General features: G+C 60.2%; 1 protein-coding gene across 3 annotated transcripts in view; it reads right to left on the bottom strand.

Moving 5' to 3' along the window:
- The window catches only part of PXDN (peroxidasin), a 66,477-nt gene that overhangs the window by 42,335 nt on the left and 1,892 nt on the right, over nucleotides 1-22,250 (bottom strand). The window lies entirely within an intron of this gene.

Below are 22,250 nucleotides of genomic sequence, written 5' to 3'. Positions count from 1 at the left end.
CAGTTCAGAAGCATCAATTCTTTGGTGCTCAGCCTCCTTTATAGTCCAACTCTCACATCCATACACATCCGCTGGAAAAACCATACTTGACTGTATGGACTTTTGTCGGCAAAGTAATGTCTCTGCTTTCTAATATGTTGTCAAGGTTTGTCATAGCTTTCCTTCCAAGGAGCAAGTGTCTTAATTTCATGCGATCTCGATTCAGTGTGTGAGTTTGTGAGCCTGGTATTTCACAACATGTACTCTGCCTACAAGGTAATAAATAGGGTGGCAATATACAGCCTCGTTGTACTCCTCTCCCAATTGTGAACCAGTCTGTTGCCTCATGGAAGGTTCTAACTGCTGCTTCTTGACATGCATGCAGGTTTCTCAGGAGTCAGGTAATGTGGTTTGGTATTCCCATCTCTTTAAGAATCTTCCACAGTGTGTTGTGATCTACACAGTCAAAGGCTTTCACGCAGTCAATGAAGCAGATGTTTTTCTGGAATTACCTTGATTTCTCTATGATCCAGCGAATGTTGGCAATTTGATCTCTGATTCTTCTGCCTGCTCTTAACCCAGCCAAACATCTGGAAGTTCTCAGTTATGTACTGCTGAAGCCTGGCTTGAAGGATTTTATTTATTTTTAATTTAAGGATAATTGCTTTAAAATATTGTGCTGGTTTTTGCCATACATAACGTGAATCAGCCATAGGTAGCTTGAAGGATGTTGAGTGTAATCTTGCCAGCATGTGAAATGAGTGCAACTGTATGGCAATTTGAACATTCTTTGGCATGGCCTTTCCTTGGGACTGGAATGAAAATCGACTCTTTCTAGTTCTTTTCCAGTCCCGTGGGCACTGCTGAGTTTTCCAAATTTGCTGACACACTGACTGCAGCGCTTGAACAGCATCATCTTGCAGGATCTTAAACAGCTCAGCTGGAGAGATAAGAGGTCCCTTTAGACTCATCCACCCGCCCCCAGCAGCCCATGGGAATGCTCAGGTCTGTGTTAAGACAACCAGCAGGACATATTTGCAGGGACTGGAGAAGGGCGTCGCCTGCGGGCAGGCGTGGAGACTCACGGTTCCTCCTGTAACGTCCGAGCTGGACCTCGCTGCTCCAGGAAGGGGTCTGGCCCCGATACTCAGAGTCACAGAGCTCACTCACCAAGCGAACTGGGAAATGAGGCTATTTCACATGTACCTCTCAGCACGTGAAATAAATGCATGAGCAGAACAGAGGCTAGACCAAGGACCCGAGAGACCAGGGCCCCAGCTGGGAGCCAGCAGGTGGCACCAGATGCGAACGCAGAGCGGCCGGAGTCGGGCCCGGGGCCGCGTGAGGGACAGCAGGTCTGCTAAGCTGCCTGTTCCCACCCTTCTCCAGCCTGAATTAAAAATCTATCAATTGAACAAGCAATAGAGTCCCTGGAAATGAGACACAAAGACCCCTTTCTTTACCAAAGAGTCTTAGAAACATGAAAATTCCTCACTCACTGGTTTTACCTCTTCCATTCAGTCCGACAGGGGTGATTACAGCTTGGACCGTGTCCCCCCCAAATCCACAGGCTGACGCCAGACTCCTGGGGCCTGAGGCTTGACCTTATTTGGAGAAGGCGTCCTTACAGGGGTGACCGAGTTAAAGTGAGGTCACTGAGGTGGCCCTGCTCCAAGGCAGCTGGTGTCCTTGCAGACCGGCTCGGGGGAAGGCCAAGGACTGCTGCAGGTCTCCAGCACTGGGGCCTGGCTCAGGGCCCCGCCACGGCCGCAGAAGGGGCCAGCCTTGACCCTGGGTGCGCGCCTCTGGGAGTGCGAGAAGGCTGCAGTCTAAGCCTAGCTCCTCCCCGTCACGGGTGCTTGTTGGGACAGCCACAGGGGCTCACGGGGGTTCTGGGGCAGCTCTCCTGGGATACTGGCTGAGCTCATGCAGTGCTCAAAACCTTGGCAGGAATCTCATCGGTTCTATAGCTGTAACTGATGACAGAACAGGTTCTAGTTCACGGCGGGATAAGAGCCTTTTGGGAAAGTGTCTGAATCCCTGAAACCGCCTGTGTCCACGTTGGGCAGCAAGTGAAGCACACTGCCTGTGGGTTTTGGGTCAAGTTCTCAGGACCTGGGCAACCACGGCCAGCATGGACCCGCTCCCAAGCTCAGGCTCCGTGATGACCCTGTCACCACCGACATGCTCCCTAGGAGCCCCCTACCCCTGCACAGACAGCCTTGCGCTTTAATAAACAGGAATTCACACTCATGTTCAGGCCAGCACGGGTGGCTCCCTGGGGAGGAGCTGGGGGCAGACAGGAGCAGCTCTCCGGGACCCCAGCCTTCCCCGAGGTGTCAGTGTTTCTCTCGACGTCAGTGAGCCAAAGAGGCACCACAGTCACCGGGTTCCGTCCGCCAGAAGCTCAGTGGGGCCCATAGCGGCCCTGCCCCAGGCCCCGACCCCCGGGCAGCCTCAGGAGGCCCCAGCGTCCTCCAGACAAGTTGCAGCGCTGATTCCACCTCCTCTGCCGGCGACACTTGGCCAGACCCGACTCCTCCAAGCTGAGCCCCGAGGGCCCGGTTGAGAATGCAAACCGGACCTGGGATCCGACTCATCTGTGACTGCCCAGCCCAGCAGGCCCATGCTGCCCACAGCCCTCCTGAGGCCCAGGCCACATGCAGCCCCCCAACCAGGCCTGCAGCCCGCAGCCTCGTAAGTGGACCGTGCAGGGCGGCCGCTCCCGGTGCAGCGCATAACCAGCTTTATCATCTCTAATTAATTTAACTGTTCAGTTTTGGCCGCAATGGGGGCGAGCCTTCTCCAGCTGCAGGGAGTGGGGGCTCTCTCTGGTTTGGAGCTCAGGCTTCCCATGCGAGGGCGTCTCCTGCTGAGGGGCTCGGCTTCAGCAGCGGGGGCAAGGCTCTGCAGTCCTGCAGGAGAGCCCTTGGGCTTCAGCAGCTGAGCCGAAGTGGTCGTGGCTGTCTGCAGCATGTGGAATCGCCCCAAACCAGGGGTCAGCCCCGTGTGCCCGGCCTGGCAGCAGGATTCTGACCCTCTGGGCCACCAGGGCAGTCCCACAGCCAGCATTTACGCCTGTTTCCGTTTCCTCCATCACAGAAAGGGTGAAAGTGTTTGCCGTTCATGATCAGAGGCGGTACATGCCGAGACCCGCTCTGTCCCCCACAGCTCACCTCCTCCCTTTTTGAGACGGCGCTTCCTCAACCTTCCACTGGCGCTCTTTGAAGATACAAACAAGAGCACGTGTCTACTTCCCTCCCTTTCTGGCGGAGAAGGCGGCTCGCTGAGAACACACTTCTTCAAAGGGCAAACCTCAGAGCTCTGGCACGCCCCCATGTCCTTTCAGGGAGTGACCGCGACCTGTGCCCAGCACCCCTCCTCCCTCCCCCCACTCCAAGCCGTCCTCAGCACTGCACCGACCCACCCGTCCCCACCGGCCCACCGGTCCCCATCGAGCCACCGGTCCCCATCGAGCCACCGGTCCCCACCGGCCCATCGGTTCCCCACTGACCCACCCGTCCCAACGGGCCCATCGGTTCCCCACTGACCCACCGGTCCCCATGGACCCATAGGTTCCCCACTGACCCACCCGTCCCCATCGGCCCATCGGTCCCCATCGAGCCACCGGTCCCCACCGGCCCATTGGTTCCCCACTGACCCACCCGTCCCAACGGGCCCATCGGTTCCCCACTGACCCACCGGTCCCCACCGGCCCATTGGTTCCCCACTGACCCACCCGTCCCAACGGACCCATCGGTCCCCACTGGCCCATCGGTTTCCACTGGCCCATCAGTCCCCACCGGCCCATTGGTTCCCCACCGATCCACCCGTCCCCACAGACCCATCGGTCCCCACTGGCCCATCGGTTCCCCACTGGCCCATTGCTTCCCACTGGCCCATCGGTTCCCCACTGGCCCTTCGGTCCCCACTGGCCCATCAGTCCCCACTGGCCCATTGCTTCCCACTGGCCCATCGCTTCCCCACTGGCCCATCGGTTTCCACTGGCCCATTGCTTCCCACTGACCCATCAGTCCCCACTGGCCCACCCCTTCATGACTGGCCCATCACTTCCCAACAGGCTCAGAGACTCACATCGTCACTGATGTCTTCATAGGGCTGACTCTTAGAGGAGTTGCTGCTAGGCTGAAGGATAAACACGCGTCCTGACTGCTGACATCTATGCACTTGCTAAGCGCCCATCAATCCACAAACACTCATGGGCCACATATCCCGTGTGCCACGGGAGCCCGGCCTCAGAATCTACCCAGTGTCTCGGCAGGTTTCTGCCCAGTGTCTCAGGAGGCGGCCCTCGGGAGCCTGGCCTCAGAATCTGCCCAGTGTCTCGGGAGGCGGCCCTCGGGAGCCTGGCCTCAGAATCTGCCCAGTGTCTCGGGAGGCGGCCCTCGGGAGATGGCCCTCGGGGTCCAGACCTGGGCTCTGCCCCCAGAAGGATGCGGAGCAACCAGGGCCCCAGGAGCCTGAGGCTGACATGCGAGAGCCTGGGGACCAGGTGGCTGAGGGTGGCTGCACCATCCGGGCGGGGGGCAGGGACCCCCAGAGCCGGGAGAGGGCAGCACATGGGAGGAGAAGGTCAGGGTGGCCTGTGGACCATGGCGGCAGGCACACCCTCCGAGCACAGGTCCCCAGCCCCTGCATGGGTGCGCCCCTGGCCCTGGACACGGCAGCAGGACTCGGTGCGTGGCCCGGGGAAGCAGTTCCAAAGTTCCACCCTGTGTAGCCAAGCGCGTCCTCCTGGCCTTAGACGTCTCCCTGGACCAGATCTGTGTCAAGGACTCGCTAATTGCCCCAGAAGCGTGTCACCGACGGGTGCAGCAGGCGCCCACTCCCCTCTGCACCCAAATTACTCAAACTTAAAACCACAAAGGGGAGTCCCTGGTGGTCCAGTAGTTAGGACTCCAGCTTTTACTGTTGAGAAAACAGGTTTCATCCCTGGTCTGGAAGCTAAGCTCCCACAAGCCTTACAGCACAGCCAAAAAAATTCAAGTAAAATAGACAAACCAACAGAAACAGCAGTGAGGTCAGCGAAGCGAAAGCAGCGTCTGCTGGTGAAGTGCACGCAGGTTAGGGACAGAGCTGGGGCAGAGGCTGCAGGCAGACAAGCGTTGAGAAAGGCGGGCAAGGGCAGAAGGACTTGCGCCCGTCACGGGGGACAGTCCTGCTGAAGGGGGGCTGGACACGCCGTCTCTGAGGGGACAGGGCCCACGCAGACAAGGGGCGTTTCAGTGTCCCCTGCACCACGAGAACGGCGGTCCCTCCCACGCGCCCAGGGCACACCTCTCAGCCCCACACCTGTTAAAGACCGCTTCACTTTCAGAGATGGAGCCATCCCAAGCCGGGGAGTCCTGGCTACCCAGGCTCCGACCCTTGTCCCTCTCGCTGTGGCACAAGGTGACCCACGGCCAACCCTGAAGCAGACGGGCTCAGAGTCACAGAGGTCAAGGGTGTCCAGCCAGCAGGGCAAAAGGCCAGGCTCCAGGGTCTGCTTTTTCCTCCCCCCGCCGTGCAGATTTCTGCAAAACACAGAGCGCCTTGTCTGACATGGGAGCAGTGTCTGTCTGCAGGGAGAGCGCCGGTGTTTCTGGGGGACAAAGAGGCCTTGCAGGGTCAGCTGTGCAGATGGCGGGACAAACCCAGGGCACTGGAGGACATGCAGGCCCTTCCCCAACGGAATCCACACGGCCAGGGGGCACAGCCCCAGTGGAATCGTGCTCCCTGAGGGCTGGTGGTTCCCACCAGGAGGGCAGGTGTTGGAGTCTCCACTGACCGTCACCCAGAGGACAGCCCCCTGGAGCCCTCCCAGGGGTGGGCAACGTGCAGGCCCCTGGGGGTGACCAGGGCGGGTCCCTCCATCCCCAGGAAGAGCTCCAAGTTTCCCGCTGTGTCCGCTCTCCATCCAGAACCGCAGCTCCCAGGAAAAGGCCACATGGGCAGGGGCGGGACATGCATGCCCGACGTGGCATGCTGAGCCCCATTTCTGTCGTCTCCCCATCCAGAATTTAAAGCTCAGGAAACAAGGGGCCCTCTCTCAGCTCACGGGCACAGAACTCGCTCGGGGAGTGGTGGGTTGGGGGGCTCCCTCAGCTCTGCTGATGGGTGCACAGCCTCCTGGAAGGACCCAGGATGGCTCCCAAGCCGCCACCATCTCCTGGCCGACAGGTCCTCCTGCAAGGCCTCCACCCGAGGACTCCAGGCTAACACGGGGCTCGGAGCTCCGACAAGACGGCAGCCCCTTCAGCAGAGAGAGGAACGCCAGCTCAGGGTCCTGAAGGAGAAAACCAATCAATTCGGCCAAGTTTGGTTCACCGGCTAATATCTATGAATAGAGAGCAAGGCAAAAAGCCACGGTTTTGTTCTGACAGACACTTTTTAAAAACACTGAAAAAAATGATTCAAAGCACAGGACAGGACTACTTCAAAAGAAAACTGACTTCAGGCCCTGATTCACTCACCGGAAGGATGCGCGCAAATGCGCTTCTGCGGGTTGGCCTTAGCGTTCCAGCTGCTAGAAAGAGCAGCCAGGAGGAGCGGAGAGCGCTTCGGCAAACGGGGGGAGAGGAGAGCTCACAGCGTGGGGAGGACCCCGGTCTCCACCTGCCAGCCTGAGAGGGCCACGGCGCAGCAATCGCGTCCCTCACCCTGAAAACATCACTGATCCTGACGACCTCGGGCGGTTCTAGAGATGCGGGCTCTGGGAGCAGCCCTCGGCAACTAAAAACACAGTCCAGGAGTGGATACTCCAGCTTTGCAACCTCCGCGGCCGCCCCGGAGCCAGCACGGAGCTCACTGTTCAGGTCTGGACCAGCTCCATCATCAGACTTGCCTGTGCACTCAGCTGGTTGTGTCATTTGTTACGAATCTCCGTGGTGTCACCGTCACTGGGCCCCCAGTGAGCACTCGCAGGGACCGACCCCCTCCCCCAGACCAAGCTCCTCCGGCCCCGGGACGTGGGGAGGCCCCGGATGAACACGCACCGGCCGGGCTGAGGAAGCCACCTCCTTCTGGAAGAGCAGGGCCCCCTGCTGCCCCTTGCAGAGCCCGCGCCGGGCACTTCCAGGGCCAGGCCCCACAGGACGGGTGTGCCTGACTGCCCCCGAGAGGCCAAGCAGAAAGATGCTCGGGTGTAGGCGCACGTGGTCGCCATGGCGACCCCGCCACTCCGCCGTCCAGCCACAGAGCCGAGGCACACGCACACCGGCGTTCACGCACGAGGGTCTGCAACTACGACGTCGGGAAACATCACTCTTCTGTTTTCAACCATTTACAAAGATGCAAGAGGCCTCCCTGGTGGCTCAGTGGTGAAGAGTCCACCTGCCGAGGCTGGAGGCACGAGTTCAGTCCACGTCGGGAGAGGCCCGCGCGCCGCGCCTCCTGCGCCTGCACTCCAGATTCCGGGAGCCGCAGACGCTGAAGCGCAGGCGCCCCGGACACCGCCACCCACAAGGGGAGTCGCCGTCGCAGCGAGAGGTCCGCACACCGCGACTAAAGACCCAGCGCAGCCAAACCCAAATCAGTTCATCTATTTTTTAAGAGAGATGAAGGTTCACAGGACAGTGAAAGGGCCGGCCAGCGACGGGCGCGCGGCCTGGAGGGGTGTGGTGACGGCCCGGGAGATGAACCGTCGGGGCCTCACCGTCTGACCGGTTCTCAGGCCTCATGCAAACGCGAATCCTAACCACCCCTCGCCCCGCCTCACAGAGGAACAGAGCGCGTCCGCTGGTGCACGCGCGCCAGTCCTCTGGGTTTCGCCCAAGCTTCTCCCACGGCTGTTTAAACATGAAGTCAGCATTTCGCCTGTTTTCCAGACCCACACTGGCCGGCGCCGGCTACCAGAGGCTTCCCCAGGGCCGAGTCTTCGCGTCCCAGGAAGCCCCCCAGCAGGGTGAAGCCGAGGACAGCGTGTGGTCAGGGGAAGGGCCCCCCCGCCCGTCTCCCCGGCACATGGCGCGCCGGAGCAGCGGCCTGGACGACCGTGAAATCCGGGCTGCCCAGCTCAGCGAGTCAGAGCAAACACGGCGGCCCGACGTCCTCCTGATTAGCAACGGCCCAGCGAGCAGCGCGCGCCGGATCCCAGCAGAGCCGCGCCAGCTCCGCCCAGGCGTGGGAAGCGGGCTCCGCTCTGCCGGGGCGGAGGGTCCTCCTGCCGAGAAAACAGGGGCGGGGGAGGCGTCTCCCCGCGGGAAGAGCTCGCCGTGGCGCCCTGCAGGGTCTCGGGCGTCTGCGAGGCTGAAGACGCGGGGCTGGGTGCCGGCCTTGGGGCCCTCCTGGGCTGCTGGCGGGGCTGTGTGGTTTCAGCGCCCGAGGAGCCCCGTCCAGGGGCTCATCCAGGCCTCGCGTGGGAGGTGGGAGGAATCTGTGAGCGGGGACCACACGTGTCCACGGACACGCCTCTTGACAGCTTCGGGGCCCCCGACAGCCAGGCTGAGGGGGTCCCCCGGTGTCCCAGTCTGGCAGCAGGCGGGGTCACTGCCCAGGGGAAGCACAGGCATCCAGGTCCGAGTCTCCGCCCTGCTCTCTGCTGGACCAAGCCTTGACCTCTCCCATCCGCAGTTTGCTCATCACTGAGTAAGGGGACGGGGCCACACCGCTCCCGTGACAGTGGGCCCAGCAGAGCGAGAGACTAGCTGCTGACGTGCTGGGGGAGGGGGGGCCGGGGGAGGGGGTACAGCTCACAGAGGGATGCCTGCGGACAGGGACGGGCCACGCCTGCTGCACGTGGGGGGCCTGCATCTCACACTCAGAGGAGAGGCGCAGAGAAGGGAGTTCACCGGCCTGAAACCACACAGCCCAACCAGGCAGCCCAGGAGGGCGTCAGGCCTCATCCTCCACGCTGACCCTGTGTCCCTAAGACCCTCCTTCCTGGCCCAGCCTGCCAGCCCCCAGCAATACAACCTGAAGCCATCAGAGTGTGTGTGTGCATGTGTGTGGAGAGAGGCTGAGACTGATCATCGCTAAGGGCAGACTTATTGTGGAGTGAGGCCGGCAGGTCCACAGTCTGCAGGCAGGCCGGGGGGCTGGACGCGCGGGGAAGGGCCACTGTCTGCCCCCAGGCCCAGCTGGCGTCTCTTCCCCCGAAGTCCTTCAGCTCTTGGGAGGAGGCCCCCCTGCACTGTGGAGGGCACTCCAGGTCTCCCAAAGGTCCTGACGTACGTATCCATCTCCTCTGAAAGCATTTTCACAGAAACCTCTAGGATAACACTTGACCCAGCATCTGGGAACTGCGTCCCAGGCACGATGGCCCGGAACACTGACCAGCACAGGCACCCGGGCGTGAGACGCAGCCTGCTGGTTACGACAAGCGTGACCCCTCACACACATGAACGGGTGAGGCTGTTCCTACAGAGGCAGCCAGATGCGCCTTTGAGTTCAGCAAAGTAAACAGATCCATCGTGTTATCCCGCCAGATGCTCACCCAACACTTGGCTGACCGGCAGTCGGAGAGTCACGGGCCCCAGCCCGGACCAGGCCCGGGAAGGGGATCTCTGGTTCCACCACACAGGCTGACCTTCGCCTGCTGTTGCAGTTAACACCACGGAGGAAACAGACCGAACAGGGAATCAACAAATCCTGGCACCAAGCAGTTACCCTCCACCCAGAGCCTTCGGGAACATCTCACCCAGGCGGCTTCCTGCACACAAAGAACTTAAGTCTTCAGGAAAACAGGACACGCAACCCCAGACAATCACTGAATGAGAACACACTTTAGGGAGCAAAGAGGTCATCTCATCAATCAGAAAATAGCACAGGACAACAGAAGTGTGGGGCTAAATAAACCCAAGAGGACTCAGAAGGGCTGGGTCTGCAGTGAGTCGTCGGGAAGGGCTCTGAGGGAGGGGCACGCAAGGGAGCCGTGTGCCGGACACAGAGGTCAGCCCTAGGCGAGGCGGTCCCTCCTGGAGCCTGGCTCCAGTCTCAGTCAGGGGCCTCCAGACTCACCCGGGGACCCTCCAGTCTCAGTCGGGGAACTCCAGACTCACCCAGGGACCTCCATTCTCACCCGAGGACCCTCCAGTCTCAGCCCGGGGACCCCCCAGCCTCAGGGGACCCTCCAGACTTACTGAGGGGACCGCCAGTCTCAGCCCGGGGACCTCCACTCTCACCCGGGTACCCTCCAGACTCACCCGGGGACCATCCAGCCTCAGGGGACCCTCCAGACTCACTCAGGGTACCTCCAGTCTCAGCCGGGGACCTCCAGTCTCAGCCCAGGGACCCTCTAGTCTCGCTCCAGGGACCACAATGCCAGCCTGACCCGCCGTGCTGGCCTCTCCTTGGCAGGAATGCTGGCCTAGCCCTCCCAGTGCACTGATGTTCAGACTTCTCACGGTCTCACAGTCCTTCTCAGTGAGAAAGCGAGAAGCTTTAATGCAGCACCAACTGTATACAAAGAACTAGGTTATCTCAGCTCCAGGATCCTGAAAAGAACTGAGAAAATAATCACTCTGATCATTTCCTGTTGGGTTTCCTTCTCCCCAGACCTAGTTGGGCAAGGCCACCAGACAACAGAGCTCTGAGAAACTGCAGAAAATGAGAACAGGGCTTCTCTCGGGCTAAGGAAAATAACGAGGAAGCCAGACTTTAAAGTCAGTGCATCCGAGCTTAGGAGGAAAGAGACCCGTGTCTACGATCTCTTCCCTGGCTGTCTCCTTTCTATAACCTTCCGCTGGGCTTCCAATCCCACCCGTGAACCAGGGGCAGTCGGGGTGGAGAGGGGAAGGACCAGGGACAGATCTGCATTGAGATAGAGGAGCTGACTCCAACATGGAGCGTGTCTCACAGCAGTGGGGTCTACTCAGCTCAGCACACGTGCCTGATACTCACCAAGGACACCAAAATGTTGGGGGGGCGGTGGAGGGACAAACAGACGGGCAGATGGACGGATGGATGGAGGGGTAGATGAGTGCACAGCTGGGTAAGGAAGGATGCGTGAATGGATGGGTGGATGGACGGATGGACGGGCAGATGGGGCGACATAGGCCCTGGCCTGGAAAATGACACAACGCGGTAACACGCACAAGAGAAAAACACTCAGGACTAACAACGGGCCCCTTGACGCCACGCCAGTGCAGACATCCCGCATGTCAGAATAAGCAGCAATGATGACCAACTGCACCCACTTCAACGGCTATTTTTAAAAGCTAAAGAGCTGCTCAGCTGGAATTTTAGAAATACCGTCCACTGCAGGAAGTGACAAGTCTAATCCGGGCTCTTCCCCTAAAGGAAGCTGCAACCAGGAAGGGAAGCATGAATTCAACCAGTGCTGTAAATAAGGCAAGCCACGTTCCCAGGGGAAGGCTCACTCTCCTGCATCAGTCCTGTCTCTCTCTGCATAAAGGTTACTCCCGCCCAAGCGCTGTGCCCGGTCTCCCTTTTTCCTGCAAAAAGGGAAAATAGCAATCCAAACAGTGCCGAGGCAAAGTCTTCCCATCTCTTTCATTTGTTTAAAGTAACTCTGAGCTTTCATTCACATCCTTACTTCTCAACAAATACATCAGAGCTGTGCAGAAAAGACATTTTAGGAAAGTGGGGAAGTGCAGGAACTCACACTCACAGAGGGCTTCCTGGTCCCAGAACCAGGGGGACACCCTCCACCTGCTGACTCACAAGTGGGCTGTAGGTGTCTCCTAAGCATTTGGGTTTGGCCCCTCGGAGAAAGCTGCCTGTGTAAAATGCATAGAAAACTAGCCTAGCAGTATCTCCTGTCTGCATCACACGTGTCTGCTCCAATTAAACGCAGGGCCCACGGTAACTGGCCAACCCTCCGCGAGCCCCAGTATCCCAGCTCCCTTCCAAGAACTCCCCAGGCACAGTCACCTTCCTGTCTGTAGGGAAAAGAACCCAGATGTGACCAGAACAATAGCTCTCACGGCAGAGCATCCACCGTGCAGGCCGTGTCAGGAGATGCAGGTGCATCCCCTTCTCCACGCCCAGGACGCCCGGGCTGGTGTGGACCTGCCTTCCAGAGAGCGCGTGCGGAAAGCTCGGATAAGAGCCCGCAGGGTCGGGCCACGCCCACAGGCCACGCCCCCAACTATGCCCTGCAGGCCACACCCACATGCCACGCCCCTGAAGACTGCGCCCTGCGGGCCACACCCCACAGATCACGCCCACAGGCCACCGCCCCAGGCCACATCCTGCAAGGCCACAGGGCTAGCCGAGCTGTCCCTGCCCCCCGGCGTGTGTCTGTCCCCCCAAGCTCGGCCTCCATTAAAACCATGGCTCTTCTAGCTCCCTCTCCCTGCCCAGGAGACCAAACCAAAGGCAGCTGTGTGCACGTCCACGCCTGCAACAGCTCCACCCTGAAGGGTCCTCCTGGCCTGTCTCAGAGAAGAATTAAATTTAGCGACTCTGAACTTGATGGAACCTCAACGGCAAGATACTTTCTCCCTTGAGGGTCAGGCGGAGACTGCAGGAGTCCTGCCGTACTGCCTGTTCCTAACCTGCCACGTAAGCCCTGACACCCTGACCCCTAGAAGGGCCTAGGGGCGCGAGGGGGACTTTGACGGGGGCAGCAGGTCCCCAGGCCTTGAGGGCACAGTGCCTCTGCCTGGAGCATGGAGGGCACCGTGTGCCCGTCATCCCCAGACTCCCGCCTTGAGAAGGCCCCACTTGCTGACGCCCACCTGTGCGCCCCCTGTCCTCGAGCAACTGTTGTCCGGGAGCCCAGAGGTGAGGCGTGTGAGCGAGTGTCCTTTTCAGGGCCTATCTGGTGCCACGTTGCTTGCATTTTCGTGCCCTTTGTTGGTGACTCTGCTGTTTAAAACCTCCCCCGTCATAGTGCTGAAGGACAACTGGTCGCGGAGAAACGCCACGTGGGGGATGCCCCCCTCCAGGCACGAGCTGTGTGCTCTGTCCTGAGCCCCATCCGTGCTGATGAGTCAACAACAGATGCTCAACAGGCGTCTGGAAAAGGAAGCTCAGGAAACCACGGATCCAGTGGTGGCCACGCTGTGGCCCGGGCCTGGCTGGACGCTGACCCTGCATCTGCTGGGGCAAGGTTTCCCGGTGGCGAGCGCTCACAATTCCAAGAATGACCAGAATCAGCCTGAAACTCTCCCAGCTCCTCCCTCCCCACAGCTCAGGGCCCTGAGGTGACCAGCAGCCCAGCAGGGACGCCCAACCTCGGGCCAGAGACCTCAGACCCCACAGGAGACGGGCCGCAGCTGGGGCAGCTGAGACCCAACGTGAGGCAGGGAGCCCAGGGAAGGGCGCGGCTCTTGGGATGTGCTGAGACCAAAGCCTGAGAGAGAGGCAGTGACGGTCGTGAAAGCAGGGCTAAGAGCGAGGAGACGTGCGTGTGCACACCGCGTCTCCAAGGCCAGTGTGAGAGGCATCCTGGAGACCACGCCCCCCGCCCGTTGCCACAGGAACCTGCTCCCTCCGCAGACACACGCTTGGCCTGGCCTAAGCTTGTTGGTTCAGTGGGAGGTGAGCCGTGGTGCAAACAGGGGACACCTGTCCTCACAGAAACATGTACTGTGTCCAGGGAGGAGCTGGAGCAGGAGCAGCCCACAACACGCAGACCAAGCAGCTTACACACGGGCCCCAAAGTCAGCAGGGAGATAACCCACGAGGCCTGCAGACTACACGCGTGCCCCAGAGTCAGCAGATTACACACGGGCCCCGAAGTCAGCAGGGAGATAACCCACGAGGCCTGCGGATTACACATGTGCCCCAGAGTCAGCAGATTACACACGGGCCCCGAAGTCAGCAGGGAGATAACCCACGAGGCCTGCAGACTACACGCGTGCCCCAGAGTCAGCAGGTTACACACGTGCCCCAGAGTCAGCAGGGAGATAACCCACGAGGCCTGCAGATTACACGCGTGCCCCAGAGTCAGCAGATTACACACGGGCCCCGAAGTCAGCAGGTTACACGCGTGCCCGAGTCAGCAGATTACACACGGGCCCCGAAGTCAGCAGGGAGATAACCCACGAGGCCTGCGGGTTACACGCGTGCCCCAGAGTCAGCAGATTACACACGGGCCCCGAAGTCAGCAGGTTACACACGTGCCCCAGAGTCAGCAGGGAGATAACCCACGAGGCCTGCCGATTACACGCGTGCCCCAGAGTCAGCAGATTACACACGGGCCCCGAAGTCAGCAGGTTACACACGTGCCCCAGAGTCAGCAGGGAGATAACCCACGAGGCCTGCAGATTACACACGTGCCCCAGAGTCAGCAGGTTACACGCGTGCCCCAGAGTCAGCAGGCAGGTAACCCACGAGGCGCACGGAGGCCTTCTGAGGTAGGTGTGCAACAGCAGAAGAGTGGAAACAAAGAAATGACCCGCAGAAAGAATTTGGTTCAATGAAGTCGGCAATTCCAAAAATAAACACTGAGTGCCATTAACAAACGGCGCAGGCCTCTGATTACTGCAGGCACAGGGCCACCCCATGCAGTGGGCGTGGAGAGCTGGACACAGAGCCCCATCTGATGTCGGCAGACAGGTGGCCGGTAGGTGGGGGAGCAGATACGGAGACTGATACGTAGCGGGACAGACGACAACATGCAGACGGAGGGACGGACAGCGCTGCCGGTGTGGACAGACCCACAGACGGCAGGTGACCCACGAGCAGAGTTGGCGGACGGATGGACAGAGCTGCCGGTGTGGACAGACGCACAGACGGCCCTGCGGCTTCCTGCCCGGGTGCACTCACACGACTGCTTGTGTATCTGAAGGGAGCCCAACAGGCTGACACTCTCCTCGAGTAATAGAAAGGTGAGTCACTTATTTTGGTGTTTCTGTCTGTATGTTCACATTTTTCTACCATGAACACGTATAGCTCACATAAAAATATTTAAAAGCGCCTAGTAAAGGAAAGTCCATGGGGTTGCGAAGAGTCAGACACGACTGAGCGGCTTCCCTTTCACTTTTCACTTTCATGCATTGGAGAAGGAAATGGCAACCCACTCCAGTGTTCTTGCCTGGTGAATCCCAGGGATGGGGGAGCCTGGTGGGCTGCCGTCTATGGGGTCGCACAGAGTCGGACACGACGGAAGCGACTCTCAGCAGCAGCGGCGGCAGGGAAGGAAAGGTGAACAGGAGTGGGGTCGCACAGAGTCGGACAGGACGGAAGCGACTTAGCGGCGGCGGCGGCGGCGGCGGCAGATGTGAAGGAAAGGTGAACAGGAGGTGAGGGCAGCATTCACAGCTCTTGCTGTCGCCTCCTGGGGAGACAAGGTACCCCCAACCCGGCCGGTAACTGCTGTGCCTCCGGCCAACCTCCACCCGCAAGGACAGCAGGCCCTGAGAGAGGGCGGCCAGCAAGCTCCCAAGGACCCTGGCCGTTCGCACACGGCTGTCGAGCAGGAGGGGTGCCTCTGGGCAGAGGGCAGGATGCACCCACGGGCACCGTCAGGCTGGCGCCCGGTGGCGGGAGATGCTGCTGGCATCCTGGGCAAGAACCTCAGAAACAGGGCTGATTCCTGGAGCCCAGACGCAGAGGACCCACCCTGAGGATGGGGGATCCCCCATTTCCACCCGTCAGCCCCTATACCGCCTCTCCCGTCGCCCCGGAACTACCCAGGACCCACACCAACCCGCTGTCTCATCCTGGGAGGAAACCCTGGGTCCAGCACTTGGCTTCCAAGCAATCCAGCCAGGATCTATGGGTCACAGCGCTGAGGCTGTTCACCACCTGCCACGATGATTACACGGGGTAACTCAGAGATGTACAAAACCTTTGTCAGAAGAAGGAGATTCAAGCTTTTAACCACCTGATGCAAAGATCTCACTCGCTGGAAAAGACCTTGATGCTGGCAGTTTGAGGGCAGGAGGAGAAGGAGGTGATGGGGGATGGGATGGTTGGAAGGCATCACCGACTCAGTGAACATGAATTTAAGCAGACTCTGGGAGATGGTGAAGGACAGGGAAGCTAGGCGTGCTGTAACCCGTGGGGTCACAGAATCGGACAGGACTGAACAACCACCACCTCGATTAACCCGTGATGGTGTCCACTGCAGCCCACAGCGGGGTCTAAGCCAAGGGGGACAGGGCAGGAAGCACTGGACGACTGAGGGCACGGACAGCAGCCTCTCTGTTCCCCAAGTGAGGGAGCCAGGGGCCCCCGTGAGGCATGGCGCCCGGAGAGGAGAACGCAGCGAGGGCAGTGGCCAGAAGCCGCCGTCCAGCCTGGGCTCCAGGGAAGCGGGAGGTGCCCCAGAGGCTGGGTCTTCCCGGGCACAGAGGCCCCGAGCAGCAGCCCCAGAGCGTGCGCACCAGGCACGGAGGGCACCCAGTGCCCGCCAGGCAACCGGGATGAGTCCCAAGGGCAGCCGAAGCCCTGGCCCCTCACCGTCATCGCCCTCTTGCCCCGGCCCACCCCTGTCCCCTGGCTCAGCCTAGAGCCACAGATTCAGGGTGGACAGGCCTGGGTCCTGGGTCACTGGTAGAGTGCTGCTGCCTTAAAGGGCCAGACAGGAAAGGCGTTGCTGTGTCCCAGCCATGCGAGTCTGCCTTTCTAGCCAGAGGGGTGGTGGGCACCCCAGGCCACTGTCCACGGGCGGGCTCTGCAGAGCTGGGCTGGAGCTGAGACCCCAGCGAGAGGCCTCGTGAGGGAGGCAGGACCTGCGCTGGTTTAATCCCCCAAGATCCTGCACCTGCTCATCACCCCCGGGCTGCAGGCCCCGCCCAGCATGACAGCACCCACAGGCAGACGGGGACAGCAGGGCTGAGTGAGCCTCAGTTTTATAAACTCTAGACTCGGGCTTGTGAGTGCATTATCTGATTACTTGCCTTGTAAGACACGGGTGCGGAAAAATTTAATGAATGTTTTTATAAAATTACAAAAACAATGAGGACTTCTGAAGAAGGTGGGCAAACAGGGCCCAGACTTACTCTGCCTGAAACAGCCAAAAAGCTGACCAAATACATGAAACAGCTACCGTCAAGATCCTGTACGTCGGCCAGCAGTGGACGGGGTCCCGCCGGAGTAAACTCAGGAGGCGAGCCCAGAACCGCCCCACGCCGCTGCCCGAGAGAGAAGGCACGCCGCGCCTGGGGAGAGCCCAGCCTCCAGGACACTGAGGCCCAGGGACAGACACCAGGAACCCGGGGCTTCAAGCATGCGGACGATGAAACCAGAGAAGAGGGCAGCAAAAGGAGGACAGAAAATCAGGGAATCCAAAAAGAAAAATCAGAGAATCCAAAAGCTGGGTTTTGGCAAAGATCAATGAAACTGAAAAGCCTCTAGGCAGACTGATCAGGAAAAAAGCACTTCTGACTTTGGGAACGAGAGACCTGATCCCCACAGACCCTCGGTGTTGAGACGATGACGAGGGCCAACCCTCCCGTGTGACATGCCCAAGCTCCCTGCTCCCCAGGCTCACTGGGGAAGGAAGGGCCCTGACAGGCCTGTGTTTACTGAAGAATCTGAAGTCACGGTTTAAAACCCTCCCACAAAGCCACGGCGAGCGCAGCCGGGGGCTTCCCTGGGAAGCAGGACCAGACGTTTAAGCACTGCTAAGCCCCTCCACTCACACGAGCTCTCCCCAGAGCCGGACGGGAGGCCGTGCCCTGCACTCCCTCTGTGATACGCAAACCAGACAAAGACATTCCAGGAAAGGAAAACAAAGCCTGAGTCCCTGGTGAACAGACGCAGGCGTGTCCAGCTGCCGGGGGGGACGCGAGGGGCGCTGAGGCTCGTTGTCCCGATTGTGGCGACGGCTGCAGAGCGCCGATCGCACGCTCCCCGGGTGTGCACCCCCAGCACGAGCGGCTGCTTTCCTGCGGCCGGATCTCCAGGAGGCTCTTCCCTTTCCAAGTGAAACCCACCCAGACAGCGGTCAGAAAGGGGGCCATCATCACTGGCTAAGCTCCTACCGCTGCCCTGACCAGTGAGCCAGAGGCCTGTGCACCGCCGAGCTCCAGAGGCTCCCATCGCCCCCGCCCCAGCCTGGTCCCGGCTCCCCCAGGGCTGAGCATCCAGACGCCACCCCTCTCCTAACGGAGCTGGTCACCCAGCGGCCACCGGACTGGGACAAGCCCCCATCAACACAGGGGCCTGAAGGACACCGGGCAAGGGCAAGGGGAGCCTGGGGACAGTGTCCACCCAGGGTCTATGGGGAACGTGCTTCCGGTCGGTGTTTCCTCCTCCCTACCCCTGAGGGAGCTGAAAAGCAAAGGCGAAAAGGCAACAGTGTCCAGTGTCCAGAACAGAGGGACTAATCAAGTTAGCCGACCCTGTGTCCGAGCCAGGAAGGGGAGCCGAGAATTAAGTCCTGAAACAACTGACACAGGCTTACCTAAACTTCCTGCCGGTTCTGATTCAGTCACGGGAGTAACTGCTGGGCTGAGCCGTCTCTGGGCTTCCCTGAATTGTCTGCAGACAGGTGGCATCTGATCAAGAGGGACAAGCGTGATTCCTGTCTTCCCACATTAACTCCAAATAAGGAAAGATTAAATTAAATAAAATTAAATATCGAAAGGCAGAGACACCACTTTGCCAACAAAGGTTCATCCAGTCAAGGCTATGGTTTTTCCAGTAGTCATGTATGCATATGAGAGCTGGCCTATAGAGAAAGCTGAGCGCTGAACAATTGTTTTCAAACTGTGGCATTGGAAAAGACTCGAGAGTCCCTTGGACTGCAAGGAGATCCAACCAGTCCATCCTAAAGGAGATCAGTCCTGGGTGTTCACTGGAAGGACTGATCCTGAAGCTGAAACTCCAATACTTTGGCCACCTGATGTGAATATCCGTCTCCCTGGAAAAGACCTTGATGCTGGGAAAGACTGAAGGCAGGAGGAGAAGGGGTGACAGAGGATGAGATGGTTGGATGGCATCACCGACTCAATGGACTTGAATCTGAGCAAGCTCCGGGAGCTGGTGATGGACAGGGAGGCCTGGCGTGCTGCCGTCCATGGGGCTGCAAAGAGTCGGACATGACTGAGCAACTGAATAAGAGCAAAAAATCCCTGACTTACGAACTTAGGTCGGAAGTTAGCGATGATGCTGTTTTACACACCAAAAGCATTCTCTCACCCACTGACAGGCGACACGTGGTATGCAGTTACCAGTTCAAGTCCAAGGAGGAATCCCAGGGAGCAGTCAGCCCGCAGAGACACACTAAACACGTGGGAAGCCCAGAGCGACTGCCTAAGCGTCAGCTCCACGGCTGTCCCGCTGCTTTCAGCTGGAATTCACCCCGAACCGCACGCTCTTGTGCGCTCCAAAGGACACGTCACTGTCACGATTGAGATGCTCGTTAAGCCTGGACGCTGAGCTGGGAGATCTGACACGCCGGGCGCTGGAGGCCCCAGCACCTCCCCAGGAGCACGCAGGGAACGGCGGGGACCAGGCCCAGCTGGAGCTGGGGGCGACCCGCTAGCTCTGCCCAGGGCCGCGGCCCCCAGGCCTTCACCACGGCACCCACCGCAGCGTCCGCCTGTGACCCACGCCCCGGAAGAGCCCGTCTGGCCAGTGGGAACTGGCACGTGGGCGAGGACCTTCCAACTCTCACCCAGTTTCAAGCTGATGAGAAGCAGCTCCAGAGACAGGGATCCTGTGTTTGTTCGGCTGACACTTGAGTTCGTCACCTGGAACATGTGCGCAGAGGCTCTGTGCAGCTGGCTGCCTCTTGAACAAGAGGCCTGCGTTCCCCAGGCAGGGACCCGCCCCCCTCCAGCCCTGGCTTTGCTGGGCGGCGCAGAGCCTTCCTGGGCCCCCGCCTGCCACCTCGGGGGTCCGGGGGGCACACACACGTGTTGGCACAGTCCCCAGGGCCCTGCTTGTGAGCGAGGCTCGTCCCCTTCACTGAGGCCTTCAGGGAGGAGGCCAGGGTGTCGCCAGGCAGAGAGGCTGAGTCACAGGATGGAGCGGGGGGCCCGGGAGGGCAGGGGGCAGAAGGAGCCACGAGTCCTGGCATCTGGACCCTGGATGAGGCCAGAGCTGCCTCTGGTTCCAGGGTCAGCCGCCTGTGTGGTGTTGTCTTTTCACAACTATGTCCTGACTCATTGATGACACGGAGGAGGGGGGCTTCCTACGGCCTGCCTGCTGCAGCTTCCCAGGGTGCATCTGCCAAAGCCAAGCTGTGTCCCAGCCGAGCAGGGACCCAGGTCCTGCTCCCGAGCAGCGGTGTCTTGGGCCCCCTGGAAGCTTCCTCAGTGCCTGAGATCTCCCCTCTGCCCACAGTGGGCTGGAGCTGAGGGCTCTAGATACCGCAGGGGTGTCAGTGGTGGGAGGAGGTACTTGGTCCGCCACCATTTTGGAAAAATAAACCACCAGCATGCACGTACTTAAAAAATGGTGCTTTTGAAATGCATTTGAGCTGTATTAATAAAAGCTTTGACTTCATCCCAGCAGGCTGTCTAAAGCAGAAATCCGTTTCAGGTGAGCCTCAGGCTACAGTCAAGGTCCCGGCTGGCATGGGTGTCCTGCAGAGACCACGGCCCCGGTCACGGCTGACTGGGTCCATCACTCACCCCCCTGGGGAGGAGAGGCCAGCTCGGCCCAGGGCCAAGTGCATCCCCAGGTCAGCAGAGAGAGAGGGAGCTCCCCAAGCCCCAGGAAGACAGGAGACGGGGCAGGTGATCAGTTCCCTGCTGGAGACCCCAGGCCCCTGCCGACCTGACGGGACCCCTCTCCCTCCCTCCTGCCACCTGTTGGCAGAGGCAGAGACCTCAGTGCCCTGCACAGAGGAGCTCGTGAGAAGCTGGGTTCTCCCATCAGCCAGGTTCAGTGCAGGGCCAACAGGAAGGCAGGGGCCCGACCCATACCAGGGCCCCAGCAGTACCTTCTCCGAGTGTGGAAAAGGCGCAGACCACGGGTGCGCCCGGCCTCCTGCAGTCCCCCTGGCCAGGCGCACCTGAGCGGTCAGCCTCATTACAGGGCCATGGGGCCTCCCTCCCTGGTGCCCTCGTGGACGAGGGACCCTGCAAGGTGGGGGCTGGAACGCGGCTCGGGCCCAGACAGAGGCCTTCAGAAGCGGGTGGAAGTGGGGCCAGCTGTTTGGCTAGTAGCCTGACCCTGGGGAGGCGCTCTCGCCAGCCCCCTGCCTGCTGTGGGCCAGGCTGCACTCCCCTGGGCCGCCCAGCCCACGTCCCCAGGCCCCCTCCAACACCAGGGCTTCCTGTCACGTGGACGGTGGCTTTGGAGTGGCCTGGGCTATGGGAGGGGGTGATTCCCATGGCCTCACAGAGGAGGCAACAAGAACAGATCAGAAGGGGGTGAGGGGCAGAGGGTGACGCGTGAGGCAGCAGGTATAGAAGGAGACCCCCCAAGGCCCGGGCCGAGGGGAGGACAGAGCGGGCAGAGTGAGGACGCCACCGCGCGCGTTTCACCGCCAGCTCTTCAATCCCCACCACGGTGAGCTTCTACTGCCGTGCTGAGCAGAGTGAAACACTCAAACGTTAAACACTTAATTCTACAACAGTCGAGCTAAGCGTATGACCCCTGCTGAAGGGCTCCGAAATGCTGCAGCGCCAGACCGCAGGGAGCCCAGAGGGCGGGGTGGCCAGGACCCTGCTTCTAAGCAGAACGAAGCAGAACGATCCTCTCTCGGGCCCCATGTGGGCACACCCCTGAGACACCATGATGGGGGGACAAGTCTGATGCTCCTGGTGATTCTCAGTCAGTCTTTCCCGGGGGCCGAGGGGACGGGGGAGAGGGGAGAGTCCTGAAAGCCAAGGGATAAGTGAGAGTTGGACCGTCCAACGGACTCTGGGGCCAAAGTCTTCCCTACCCTCACGCCCTTTCAGCCCCCAGTCGCTCCCAGATCTTACTTTGGATGGGGAAGAACAGCAGCTGCAGGAGGGCAGAGCCCGGCCGAGAAGCCCCGAGCGCGCGCGGACTGCCTCTGCATGGGCGGAGCCGGTCACCGCGGCGCAGCGAGCAGCCCCCCAGGAAGGCTCCAGACTGGACCCCAGACCCCAGAGCAGCACCGCTCCCCAGCGGGCCTTCCCGCCGCCGGGCCGGGCTCCTCCATGAGGCCCCACCCACCACCGTCTCCCTCCCGGCTCGCAGTCCCTGACCCCCAGCGGAACCCTTCACGGAGGACTCAGTTCTCCCGCATCCCAGGTCTACACTGGCACGGATGGGTGCCTCCTCCCCAGGTGCCTGTGTCTACACAGCTGTAAGACAGGTGTGTGTTCACACCACAATTCTCCAGGCTGGAATACTGGAGTGGCTAGCCTATCCCTTCTCCAGGGTATCTTCCCAACCCAGGGATAAACCCTGGGTCTCCCACATCGCGGGTAAATTCTTCACCAGGTGAGCCACAAGGGAAGCCCAATTTAGGATTTCCTGGTGGCTCAGAC

Source organism: Budorcas taxicolor, chromosome 8, assembly GCF_023091745.1.
Source record: "Budorcas taxicolor isolate Tak-1 chromosome 8, Takin1.1, whole genome shotgun sequence".
NCBI lineage: Eukaryota > Metazoa > Chordata > Mammalia > Artiodactyla > Bovidae > Budorcas > Budorcas taxicolor.
The sequence above is the reverse complement of the archived record's forward strand: the minus strand, read 5'-3'. Positions and strand labels throughout refer to the sequence as shown.